This window comes from Mercenaria mercenaria, chromosome 8 (assembly GCF_021730395.1).
Source record: "Mercenaria mercenaria strain notata chromosome 8, MADL_Memer_1, whole genome shotgun sequence".
NCBI classification, from domain to species: domain Eukaryota; kingdom Metazoa; phylum Mollusca; class Bivalvia; order Venerida; family Veneridae; genus Mercenaria; species Mercenaria mercenaria.
Window position 1 is genome coordinate 61744777 of NC_069368.1, and position 15002 is coordinate 61759778.

The following is a 15002-nucleotide window of genomic DNA, read 5'->3' on the forward strand; positions in this document are numbered from 1 at the left end:
CCTTCTTAGCTAATATTAATCAAGCTGTAAGCTGATGGTATCGGCTGATGATCCAGCATCCGGAATTTATACTGTTAACGCAAGTTTATGTCTTTTTGGTCCAATGTTAATGAGACTTTTTTGCCGCAATAAAATCTTGAACAGGTTTGATGCTGTGTCATCTGGGGTGAAAAAAAGAGGTCAATAGGTCAAATCATGGACAAACCCTGTTAACATATTTTACGATTTAGGGACTACATCTTTTTTTTTTTTTGCTTACGAAAACTGGTCTAGCTTGAAGTAAAAGCTATTCTACTCATCCAGGCATTGTCGGAGTCACATCTTGGTTAACTTTTTTCGTCAAGCTCTTATGTCAATAACCGTTGCATATATTGAATTGAAACTTCAACAAGACTTTCTTGTCATTGAACCTACTGAAATAACGAAGTTAGATAACTCTTGGTTGCCACTTCATACAATGATTACCGGGCGAAATGCATTCAAATTCACACTTGTCATTTGCAACATGTGGTGACCACAGTAAGCAAGTCCCATAACACACTGTTATTTTGTTATAATTATGGTTCTTGTTAACATACAAATCTTGTGAAAATTTTGCATGTGAGCATATTTCTCAGACCAATCGTTTCCAAATTCTACACACATCCTAGCATCATGAGGTAACCTCATATGTCGGTTTTCATAACTCTGGCCTACACTTTAATAAAATTATGTTCCTTTTTCACAGAACGTTTTGTATGTATAATGCAGACTTTTAAGAAGCTATTGTACAAAAATCTTTCAGTCTCTCCATAGATCCTCGGTATCATCTAAATGAAGTTCTGAGCCAGGTTCTCGACAGTCTACAAATTAATGTAGACATTTTGTAAGTCAGTATTAGGTGAGATGGCTTAAATTAGTTGTATCATAGCTCGGTGTTTTTTCATAACAAATTTGGTGCAGGTAAATCGTATATACTGAGCGCAGGGTGCGGTAACTAAAGTGTGCAGGTATTAAATACCCACACGCTAGTTACCGCACTGTTTGATAGGAAAGTATGCCAGCGTGTATGGGCGTGTCTCTAACAGCAGACAGCGACGTGCATTTTATTGATTTTCTGCGCTCGCATTGGTTTATTTTACCTGAGCTTTACACATTTGTAAATGGCAATGTGGAACGCCTACTGAACTACCATATATGGATAGCTATGATACAAAACAGAAAAAACATTAAAACTCTCGGGTAAACGATTTATACACGGGGGCTACGCCCCCTCGTACAAATCGTTTACCCTCGAGTTTCAATGCTCTTTCTATTACTTAAGCCAGCTCTTGTTGTAGTAATTTGACACAGAGGAATTTCAATGTAGATTAGTAGACGATATATAGCAATAAAACAGGATACAAAGCACAAGAACTTACAAACTTTCGTGAGTTACATTAAAATTATCCCCCTTTTCATAATATTTACAAAAGTAACAGATTGTTTTACAGATATGATAAATTAAAGCGAATACCTGTGTTATAACGCGCCTGAATACCAATATATTGATACCAGTATATGCGGAATTTATGTCTAAGTATTTACATGTACCATACGGGTATGAATATCTAGAATTCACATAGCCGGTGTGACTATAACGGCCATACCTTAACGTTTTTATAACATTTCAATTATTATTCAAGATATGTTGTTTGAAGATTCATTCTTGTGTTGCTGCACATATGCTAGATGCGTTGTTTCAATACAGGTACATTTGTCAAAATTCATGTGCCATGCCCCAACGTTTTGTATATAATTTGATATACAAGTATATATGTCAAAAATCCACATTTCTTTAAAATATTCTGTTCACACCGGTGTTGCTAGGCACATAATTACCAAATAGTGCATTCCAGTAGGCGCAGAAATCAGACTAATATAAAAGATATTTCATTTTGATATAAATAAGGTTAAGCTTTAATCCGCTCGTTTGATTATAGCGACCGCCACATGAACCGTTTTTTTTTTTTTTTTTTTTTTTTTTTACTTAACGATTGCTTGTTTTGAAAAGTCACATTCTCTTCAAAATACGGTATTTTAAGGTGCGTCCCTGTGTTGCTACGCTCTGGAACTTGTAATACATATTCTTCAAAATATGACATTTCAAGGTGCTACTCTGTTTACTATGTGCCTGAATAAACAAATATTCTGTAGGCCTACTAGGATATGCAGAAATCTATTTCCGAATATTGATATTTAATGCTAACTAATGAAATACTGTATTCTATCAGTTAAATATTTTTATATATAAAGTAAAATTATGTTATTGACAAGTTGAATGTTGAGTTTGTCAAAAAATTATTAATGTACAAATCACACCCTATACGACTGTACTCCCCCTCTTCCTCTTGCGACTGATTTAAACAATAAACTGACTTGTAAAACTTGAAAAACACCCCAGGTGGCCCTCCGTGCATTGTGTCAGTACGAGCGGCACCTCGGTAGAACCAATGACCTTCCGTAAGCTAGCTGGATGTCTTCCTCACATGACGAATTCAACACCCCGTGTGAGGTTCGAACCAACATCGGTGAGGGTCTAGTGAAATGAAGTCAGCGCCCTTTACCACTGAGCTACGAAGGCTATTTTATACCAGTAGAAGCAGAATGCAATTATGTACATCTCTATTCGCTATTCAATTAGACGTATGTCTGAAAATTACACCACCCGTGTGATTATAACGGTCATACACTTTTATTGATTGTATTCAAAATATGCTGTTTATAAGCTACTACTCTGTGCTTCTACGTGCCTAAATACCCAGCAGATGCAGAAATCATTTTATATAAAAAAGATACAAAATGTGTATCATTGACGTATATAAGTTTTAATCTTTCACCATGAGTGTAATTATATAGACCACACCTTCAAACTCATTTTTTCTGAACCTTCAGGCAACAATGGATTCATAAATTTTGTATCACTTCATCAAAAAAACACTTTGATTTTTTTTTTTGGTGCTGAAGACGCACCTAAATACTCAATCAACTTATATAGAATGATTATATCATTTTAATAAAAGTCACATTTTTATCAGTTTATATTATATTTTAGTGTGCAACACTGAACTGGTACACACCTGTGCAATCTTTTTAACAGTATATATTTATTTATTATACCAGAATTATAGGTGCAGAAGCCTTTCTGAATCTTTAGATACATTATAAAGGTATATTATATATACATAATCATATCTACCGCAAGTAGTATAAGAAATGATTGTTTTGAGACACTTTTGAATTTATTTGACCCTTACCCTCGACCTAAACTGACCACTGCTGACCAATTCAAAAACAAAAAGAGAACACAGGTTTTGACAAACTACTGTGAAAACCTTAAGTAAATTGTAAACACTTCTGCCAAACCTCTGCCAAATTTCTGCCACGAAGGCAGCAATGTGGCAGTGTCTGCCACCTTGGCAAACTTTTGGCAAACTTTTGGCAGGTTATTTTAATTGATAAAGTGCATAGGTATTGGTTTTATTTTCAATTAGCAACTACATTATTAGTTTTTAAATATTTTTAAAAAACATATAATGTATACATGAGTTTACAGAATAAAATATATTGTTTCAAAGAAAGAAAATTTACTGATAATATAAATCCTCATTATGTTACAGCAAAAAACGGGAGTAAAATGATAATGGCTACCTGTTCTTCTTGTGGCAGAAAGAAATCTATGTTTGTTAAAAGTACAACACGAGGTAATTTAGATATTCATAAAGCAATATTATCTTTATTACCTAAGAAAGGTTTAACATTACCAGGTTTTCGCTGTTGAAATCCTTTAGATAACGGACATCCTGTCAAAGAACTGGACGCAGAATGCATGACCAATGATTTTCGCAATAATGATACTAGTACAAATAAAAGCAAATGCGAAAAAAAAATGTTATCTAATTTAAAGAACTCTAAATCAAAATCTGTTGGAGAAAAGATAGCTCAACATTTAGTTGTTAAACCTGCAATTAATATGAAATATAAACTTGGACTTGGACAAAATCAAAAATCAAAAAACGGGAAAACAGGGTAAATACAAGCTCACTCAAAAAAAAAAATCCCGAAATAACATGGAGTGATGAATAAGCAGAAAAATTACATAAACCAATTAAACGAAACATTTTGAAACGAAAAGTGATAGTTAGTGATATTGATAATACTTGGTCTGTTGATTTAGTCGATATGCAAGCTTTTTAAAAAAATATAATAAAGGTGTTAAGTACTTATTAACCGTTATTGATATATTTAGCAAATATGCTTGGGTTATTCCATTAAAGAATAAAACTGGAGAATCTGTTACTGAAGCATTTGAAAAAATAGTTTCTGGAGCTTCAGACGGAGCTTTAGCTCCTCTTCACGCTCGACCTAAAAGTAGAACACCAACAAATTTATAGGTAGATGAAGGAAAAGAATTTTATAATAAAAAGTTTGAATCATTTTTGAATAAAAACAAGATTAACATTTATCATACATTTAATGAAGGAAAAGCTGTAGTAATCGAAAGATTTAATAGAAGTTTAAAAAGAAACTTGTGGAAATATTTTACAGCAAATAATACTTACACTTATTTAGATAATTTACAGGAAATAGTTGATAAATATAACAAAAGAAAACATTCTAGTATAAAAATGACACCGGCTGAAGCCGGTAAAAACTTAAATAAAGGTACTGTTTACTTTAATTTATATGGTAATTTAAAGATACCAAAGAGTAAAACAAAGTTTAAAATTGCTGATCGAGTTCGCTTAAGCAAACTTAAACGGCATTTTGAAAAAGGATATACATCAAACCTGACAGTGGAAATATTCATAATTTATGGAATTAATAACACAAATCCCAGAACACTATTAAAGATTTAAATAATGAAATAGTTCAGGGTTCATTTTATGAGCAAGAACTTTTACCTACTAAACAAGAGGTTTTTAGAGTAGAAAAAGTTATTAGACGAGACTATAAGAAAAAACAAGCTTTAGTAAAGTAGTAAGGTTATAATGAAAAATTAAACAGCTGGCTACTATTTAGTGAATTAGAAGAAATTTAATTAAATTTAAAAAATATATTATATAAATGAGTTATAAAAAATGTAATTTCTTATAAAATAGAAACAATAGATCAATTAATAGATCACTTAACTAAACTTGCTGCTGCTTACAGAAAAAGTTATAGATTTTGTGGAAGAGTAAATGCAGGATTACAAATTACAGCAGGTATTTTTGGTTGCTCGGCTGCATTAGTACTTGTTCCTGTTATTCCTATCTTTGTAGCATTCGCTGTTGCATCAATAATTACTATATTTATTAAAAGTTTAAAAGTTGAACTCAGGAAAAATATTTTAAAATTACATCATAATGGAATAAAACAACTAATCACAAAAGTAAAAAACTTGGAATGTTAGGTGATGAAGATGAGAGAAAAAAGGGTTATTCAGGATATTTTTAACTACTGTTAGAAATGCAGAAAGAAAAAAAAAACTATTCAATGCTTCTTGAAATGCATATGAAGGAATTTATACTTAACGGATATAAAAATAAAAAAAGAACAAGAGTTGTATTGGATTTAGATCGCTGAATTTATTTTTTTACGTGTGTTTTTTAAAGATTCTTTTCTATAAGTATGTTATATAAATGGCTAATAGAAATATATATAATAAAATTTCAACAAAACTAGCTTGTACTTTAGGAAGAATATGGAATGAAGAAAAAATACAAGACATAAATTCATATAAAAAAGTAAGGAAAATAGAAACAGTATTAAATCAAAGTTTAATCAATTAACCAGTGAAAATTTTAAAAATAAAGTAATTGATAGATTGGAAAATGTTATAGATCCTTACCTTTTTGAAAAGAATAAAGATTTATTTGAATGAGATTGTGGTTGTTTAAAGTCAGAAAAGCAAAATAATGAAATATTGTGTGATTGCCCCAGACCAAATAATCATCGAAACAATCCTAAAAAGATAATTGCAACTGATTATGACAATAATGAAGAAAAAACATATAGAAGTATTTACGCAGCATCTAAAGACCTTGATATTAATTCTGGGTTAATAAAAATGTGCTGTGAAGGGAAAAACAGAGTAAAAAGTGGAAATTCGAAAACAAATGGGAAAAAGTATAATTTTAAATATTTTATTTCTTCTTAAACTTTATTTTTTGATTTTTTTTGCTTAAAGATTTGTTTCCAAATATAATATATAGATGGCTGTTAGAGAAATTGAGAGGTTTTTAAATCAATTTATTAAGAAATTTGAAATTAAAATTACATATAGACAAGATCTAAAAAATCAATTATATTTAAATATGGAAGACACATTTGATATTCTTGAATCTGAACTTAAAACTTTAAAAGGTATAAAAATAAATGTTGTTTTAAAAATAACTTTTGTGAAAATTAGTAAAACAGATACAATATATAAATCAGCTTATTTTCAATCAAAGGCTTTAATTATTATTAATACAAACGAAATAAAAAACACCTTACGTCAAGCTTTTGATGAAATAATAAATAGGATTGGTAATTGGATTTCAGAAGGAAGTGGCTAGAGAATAGAGTCAGTTGATGCTCATTATATAAATAGATATAAATATATTCACTTAGCTGCTTCTAGTTATTTAGAATTAACAAAACCATTATAACATCCAATGAAAGGATTAATAAATATAAAGAATGATGATAATGAATGTTTTAGATATTGTCATTTAGCTTACAAATTTCCTGTAACAAAACATTCCAAAAGAGTTTCAAATTACTAAAAGCATATCGAAAAACTTAATTATAAAGGAATAAAATTTCCTGTAACATTAAATCAAATACCTAAAATGGACACTCAGAATGATATTTCATTTAATATATTTGGTTATGAAGATAATAATGTTTATCCATTGTACATTTCAAAAAATCAATATGAAGAACACTGTGACATGTTGTTAATTAGTAATAACAAAATAACACATTATGCTTGGATTAAAGATTTTAATAGATTAATGTTTAACAAAACAAAACATGTAAATAAAAATCATTTCTGCAAACCAAGAAAAAATATTAAATAAACATATTCAAACATGTTTAGCTATTAATGGTGTTCAAGCTGTAAAAATGCCAAAAGAGGGAAATAAAGTACATTTTAAAACTTATCGCAAAGACTTAGCAGTACCTTTTGTAATTTATGCTGATTTTGAATCAATAACTAGAAAAATATCTACCGTTTTACTATCACCTGAATCGTCATTTACTGAAGCAAATCAGACACATATAGATTATGGTTACGGTTATAAAGTTGTTTGTTGTTATGATTCTCAGTATACTAAACCAAGACAAGTTTACAGAGGTCCTAAGGCAGTTTATGAGTTTAATGAAAAAAATGCTTGAGGAAGGAAAATATTGTAAACAAATATTTAATGAAAACTTTAACAAAGATTTGAGAATGTCTAAAAAGATGAAGCTTTAGTTAAAAAACAATTTTTTTTGTCATATTTGTGGAAAAGAATATAAGAAAAATGAAAATCCAGTAAGAGATCACTGTCATATAACAGGAAAATTTAGAAGAAGTGCTCACTCAAAATGTAATATTATATTTAGACTAGAACACAAAATCCCTGTTATTTATATAATTTAAGAGGCTATGACGGTCATTTTATTATGCAAGAACTTGGTAAGTTCACAAAAAAAATTAATGTAATTCCTAACAATATTGAAAGACACATGGCATTTATGGTAAGTGATTTGATTTTTATAGATAGTTTTCAATTTATGTCTCAATCATTGGATAACTTAGTAAAAAATATTTCAGAATTTAAGTACACATCTTAAGAATTTAAAAAAGAAAAAAACTGAATTATTAAAAACAAAAGGCGTTTATCCATATGATTACATGGATTCATATGAAAAATTCAAAAAAACAAAATTACCTCCTCAAAACGAGTTTTATTCGATTTTAAACGAAACGCATATATCAGACAATGAATATGAGCATGCTAAAATGTTTGGAATAAATTTAAAATTAAAACAATGGGAGAATATCATAATCTATATTTAAAAACTGACGTATTACTTTTAGCTGATGTTTTTAAAATTTTAGGAAACTATGTTTGGTATATTATAAACTTGACCCTTGTCATTATTTAGTAGTCCTGGTTTAGCTTGGGATGCAATGTTAAAAATGACTGGAATAAATCTTGATTTAATAACTGATACTGATATGTATCTTTTTATTGGAAAGGGACTGAGAGGAAGAATTATTATATAGCTAACCGTTACAGGAAAGCAAACAATAAATGTATGAAAGATTATGATCCTGATCCTGAATTTGAAACTAAATACATTATGTACTTAGATGCTAATAACCTCTAAGGTTGGGCCATATGCCGACCTTTACCCTCTGGAAAATTTAAATGGGTCACTGAAAAACAATATAATAAATTAATTGCAAAAAGTAAAACTAACTTTATAATTGAATGTGATCTTGAATATCCAAAAGAATTACATGATCTTCACAATGATTATCCCTTAGCTCCTGAAAAGATACTCATTCAAAATCAATGTCTTTCAAATTATAGTAGAAATATTAAAAATGAATTCGAAATAGGAAAAAGTAATGTAAAAAATTAGTTCCAACTTTAATGAAAAAAACAAAACTATGTTGTTCATTATAAAAATCCTGAACTATATTAACAATTGGAATTAAAAGTAACAGAAATACATAGAATATTAACTTTTGACGAAAGTTCTTGGTTTAAAGGATATATTGATTTTAATACTCAAAAAGATCTAAAGCAATGTTTAAAAAGGATTTGTTTGGTATTCATAGAATAAAAGAAAGTTTATTATTAAATAGAACTTGTTATGTTGGAATGTGCATTTTAGATTTATCAAAATATTTAATGTATGATTTTCATTATAATTACATTAAGGAAAAGTATGAGGATTCAGCAAAGCTTTTATTCACTGACACTGATTCATTATGTTATGAAATAAATAGTGAAGATGCATATGAGCGTTTTTATAAGGACAAAGATTTATTTGATAATAGTGATTATGATAGTAATTCAGAGTTTTATTTTGATTACAACAAAAACTTGTAATTGGAAAATTCAAAGATGAGGCTGCCGGCATTCCTATTGTTGAGTTTTTTGGATTACGAAGTAAAATGTATTCATATTTATTAGAAAATGAAGTTAACATTAAAAAATGTAAAGGAATTAAAAAACAAGTGGTAAAGAAAACAATAGTTCATGAAAATTACAAAGATACCTTATTTAATTCAACCCAAAGTAACCATATCTTTAAAGCTATTCGTTCTGATAAGCAAAATATTTCTAGTTATGTTATTAATAAAACGTCTTTATCATGTTATGACGATAAAAGATATATTCTGGATAATGGTATTAATACATTAGCTTACAGTTATATAGAACCATAATTGTTAATTGAATATTCATAACGTTTAAACCATCTATTTAAATAGTTGAATTCATTTTAAATTCAGCAGCCTAATTAATAGAAATATATTCATTTTTTTCTGTTATTTTTTACGTTGTAACTTTGCAGAATTGTATTTTCTTTGTTTTTTAATTCCAATTTAGATTCTCCTTTATATAATTTAAATGCATCTATAAGAATAATTAAAATGCAATTTTGTTTGATTGTTACATTACATGTATTACCATTTTGAACTAAACCAGGACTAGCATTACCAACTTTCCATTGAAACAATCCAGCAACATCTTCTGTTGCAGATGTTAAAAACAATGGAGGTTTTCTTACTACTTGCCTTTCTATTTTATTTACTTTTTTATTTATATTATTGAATATTCCCATTTTATAAAAAAAGACAGTAATAAATTGACTAGATAGAATCTAACAAAACTTCCTGGTTCTATAGTAAATCTATCATTTTTAAACAGTACCGGATAAATAGTAAACCACATTTCTTTGCTTAAATTGATTTCAATTTTTTTCTTAAAAACCAGTGTTGTATTTTTAGCCTCAGATAATATATACTCTATTCCATTTGTATGAACACTCTGCCATCTAAAAATAAAACGATCTGGTTTTTCATCAGAGTGATCAGAGTGATCAATGATAATATTTATTTCAATTATATAGACCCCATCTTCTTGGGTTACAAATAATCTTTATCTTTTTTAATAAAACTTTTATAATCTGTAATCTTATTAACTCTTTTTCCAAATAATGCAAATAAATCTAGGGTATTCGTCACTTTTTGTTGTAACTGTTTATCTTCATTAAGATATGTTCTTGGACCAAGAATCGTTACATGTAGTTGTCTGTTGTTGTAATATTCAAAAAGAAACACTTCACGTGTTATTTTGTTTTAGTTCTTCTTCCATTGCTTTGTATTTATTTTCAAGTTCAAGAATTACTTCAGCTAAATCATCAACTCGTTTTGTTGTAGCAACTTTAGAAGCAGACAAATTGTCAACAGTAATTTTTGTTCTAGCTAATTGTGTTTCCTGTTTTAAAAAAAAAACATTTCTTACTTTTGCAGTTTCTTTGGTATTAGTAGTAATTGCTTCAGTATTAGAGGTAATTGATTCTCCTTGTTTAACTGATTTACCAACTATAAAGTCCGGATTATTTTCAATTTCTTCTCTTTCAGCATTAAGCTGCGCTATATCGTTTTGTAATAGACCTGTAAGTGTATTTAAGTCAGCATACTTTAAATTGTGACGTACGTCGATAGTACTTATCCAGCTTCGAAATTGTTTCTTCAAATTTTCTATGTTAGAATTAAGCTCTTTTTAAGGTTATCTAATGTTGTATCATGATCATCACCTCTTTGTGAAGCTGCCTTTTCCAGTTCAGATATATATTCTGCAAGTTTATTTGAGAATGTGTCAGGTAAATCTTGATTCTTTTTTTTTATATGGTCAGTATTTAGTTTATTTATTTCTGTTCCGATTTCTAACTGATACATATTTTGTAACTTGTTCTCAGCTTCAGTAATCTTGTCTTTCAATTCTTCATGTTTAATCATACTATTTTTAATACCTGATTTTGCTTGTGTAAAATTTCTAAATTAACCCGGAATACTTCTTTCAACTGACTATCTGTTAAATCAGATTTCTCTTCAAGTTCTTTAACAGAATCAACCATAGCTTTCGTTTCTTTTTCAAATTTATCTCGTAACTCAACCATTAATGTTTCATTGTTTTTTAAGTCTTTTGTTATCTCTTCAATATTCTTTACTTCTGCTTCTAGTGTCTTTTAAGTGCTTTTGTTATCTTCAATTTTATAGTCTTCTATTACACTTTGAATTTTTTAAACACAAACCGTTTTGAAACTGCATCATTGGGTTTAACTGGATTGCCTAGGTTGATTATTTCATTACCTCCCATATCTAATGATCTGTTCATTGTGTTATCAAGTTCCTTAGTTTTATGAAGATACGATTCCAATTCCTTTTTAAGTTTTTTAAAGATTTTTTTCTAGTTGCATAACCACTTAAATCAATATCAAATTTAACTTGACTTATACTGTCGGGTTCACTTATTTATTTTACATCATTAAAAACTCCCATCTATATAATTATTATGTAATTCCCGTAAAGTTTTTTTCTGAAAAACTTCATTGGTTTGTCAACATATAAGAAATCATATTTTTGTTTTATTGCATTAGCAAAAGAATCACGATCTATATTTTGTTCATTACAAATTATATCATTTTCCTTTTTACATGGACTTTCAAACAAAACATAGTGTGAACAGTTAATTCGGATATCTTTTGGTGTTTTATAGTAAGACTGACTTAAATAAATAAGAGAACAGTTTTTGTGACGTCCTTGAATAAAGTATTTTGTTAATTCATTTTGAAACTATTTTTCTCCACATATAAAATCATCAAAATATTACTACTTTTTGTTTCTCTGATTCAGGATTCTCACAAGGTTCAATTTCATTATTAAACTATTCATTTTTTTCATTTGGATCTACTTTAATTCTTTTTGCAATTTCATTTAAGTAATCTATTAAATCCTGATATTTAGATTGTTCTAGGTTTTTAGCATACAGGTATAATTTATTATAATATATAAGAGGTTTTCGTAGCATATTCATTAATGCATTTGTTTTTCCTGATTCGGAAGATCCACATATTAACATTCTAAAACATGAATCTGGCATAAAAGGATAAAATTGCTTAAAGTTATTAGATATATCGTTTTTTTTTTTGTATTATAATTAGGAATATCCATTATATAATAATATTACATTATCTTACATTATCCTACATGATCTTACATTATTATATAAATGCAATCAAAACTTAATGAAATACGAATAAGAAAAAACTTGGTCAGGCAAAAGGGAAGAGCTATTGGAGACGAAATAATGAGAGAAAAAATCAGAAAAGCTACTGGTCGAGAAATGTATAGTGAAATTTATAAACCAATTACAGAAGGAATAGAAAGTCAAAAAGAAGAATTGAGTCAGTTAAAAGCATTACCTGGAATCAAAGAGCAATTAGCGTTACTTCCAAAAAGGTTTGTTGATAAAATACAAGAAGTAGAACAACAACAAAAATTGGCAGAGATCTTTGAAGAACCACCGCCCCCGAAACTACAACAACCATTATTACCAATATTACCACAAAAACTAGACGGCAAAGAGATTGATAAAATACTGGAAGATTATGACAAAGAAAGAGGATTTGATAAAATACTGGAAGAATCTGACCCATCATACCCATACGAAACAACAGATGAATCAGAAGAAGAATTGGGGGCAAGGTCAAAATAATTTAAAGTTAATTTAAATAAAGATATTGATATAGAACTTTTAGATAGAAAAAAATATAACACACCGCAAGAAGTGTTTAACATTTTTCACAGCAAATCTAAAGATCCTAATAAAAAATGACTAGGGAAGAAGTAGAGGATATCATAGAAGATGTATCGAATGATATAGTAGATTTGGGCCATGATTCTGGCGCAATAACCAGAAAGAAAAACCCCACAGAACTTGATTTGAAGCTAAAGGAAGCAATTATAGCCAGGTCCAATAATTTAAAGTATATAGAATAACGCTCTATTATATTCTTGGGGAAGAAAAATATATGGGAAAATGAATAAAATATCACAATCGAAAACAAAGTTTTCTTAAAGGACCAAAGACAATTTATTGATTGATCTTAATAAACTTTATGGTCAAAACAAATTGATTGCAAAGGATCAAAGAACTGGAAAAAAGTAATTAACGTTATGGTAGATAATGATTTGATTGATTTGATTAATAAAAGATATAACAATGATAAAAATCATTCAATACTTTCCAAGAAAATATTAAAAGAATTAACATAAAAATCAGGATTACCTATCAATAAAAGATCTATGAAATTACAAAAAGTAATTAGAGGTCAAAGTTATGACGTTTGTCTGTGAAATCCAGAAGATCTGGTAAATAACTTACAGCTTATTTGTGGTTCAATTGATGCTGGAAATAATAATGAAGAACTAAAAAATGAAGGTATTAACATAATTGATGAACTATTAAAAAATGAATGAATTGTTTCCAAAACAACATGAAATGTTATATAAAAATATTTTTCTTGAATATATAAATGGAACAAAAAATAGTGTTCAGTTCTGAAACAGTTAAAAACGATAATAAAAATACTCAAAGTGATTTTACAATCAGATTCAGTCGTCCTTTAATTTTAGACAAAAATAAAAGTTATATTGTTGGTTTAGCCCGCCCGCTTAGCTCAGTAGGGAGGGCATTGGTCTCCGGATCGCGGGTCGCGAGTTCGATCCTCGGGCGGGGAGTATGTTCTCCGTGACGATTTGATAAAAGACATTGTGTCTGAAATCATTCGTCCACCACCTCTGATATTTCATGTGGGGAAGTTGGCAGTTACTTGCGGAGAACCGGTTTGTACTGGTACAGAATCCAGGAACACTGGTTAGGTTAACTGCCCGCCGTTACATAACTGAAATACTGTTGAAAAACGGCGTTAAACCCAAAAGAAACAAAGAAACAAATATATTGTTGATTTGGATAGTATTAACATTATGACTTACTCTTGGCATAATATTAGTGATGAATACGATAATAAAAAAAATTCGTTATAATAATGGTAAAGAATGGAAAAATATCATATTTACAAAATGGTTCTTACAGTTGTATAGACATTAATAATTATATCAAGGAAACACTAATAAGCAATGATGATTTTGAAGAATTTGATAAAACAAACATTGCTCCAATAAGTTTGGAATTTGATTTAAGTAGTTTTAAAATCCTGATTTCAATTCATGATAATTTTAAGTTGGATTTGGAAATATCAAATTTTCATACATTGCTTGGATTTGAGAAAACAAATTAAACAGAACTGAAACTACGACACCAAATATAACTAACTCGGTGGATACAATTAACATTCATTGTGATCTTATTGATAATTCACTTGTAATTTTAGTGATATTATCTATGCTTTAAGTACTGCTGATTTAACAAGAGCTTATCCATTTACAAAAGAGCCAGACAGAGTCGGATATTCTGAAATTAATATAAATATTATAAATTCAATTAGAACACATATTACAGATGTGTTTGGTAGAATAATCAATTTTAATGAAGTTGAAACAAGTTTTACACTAATTTTAAAAGAAATTAATTAATATATAATGTACAAGAAAGTTTATGATAAAAAAAAGGAATATTTATTTATGTTGATGCTCAAACTGGAGAAGAAATTATACAAGGCTCGGGTATCTTTGACACTTTAACAAAATTGTTTTCATCTTCTGTTGCATCTTCAATTAGTAGTGCTGGAAAAAAGCCCTGGTAACTGCAGGAAAAACTGCGCATGCAAGTGGAACAAAAAAATTGGAACAGAAGTTGGAAATTTAGCTGCTGATAAAATTCCAGAACAAAATAAAAGTTTTAAAAAACCTGTAACGCCTGCTGTTGGTAATTTAATTGCTAAGGAATTACAAAAAACAAATTTAAATAATGAGGAGGAGGATA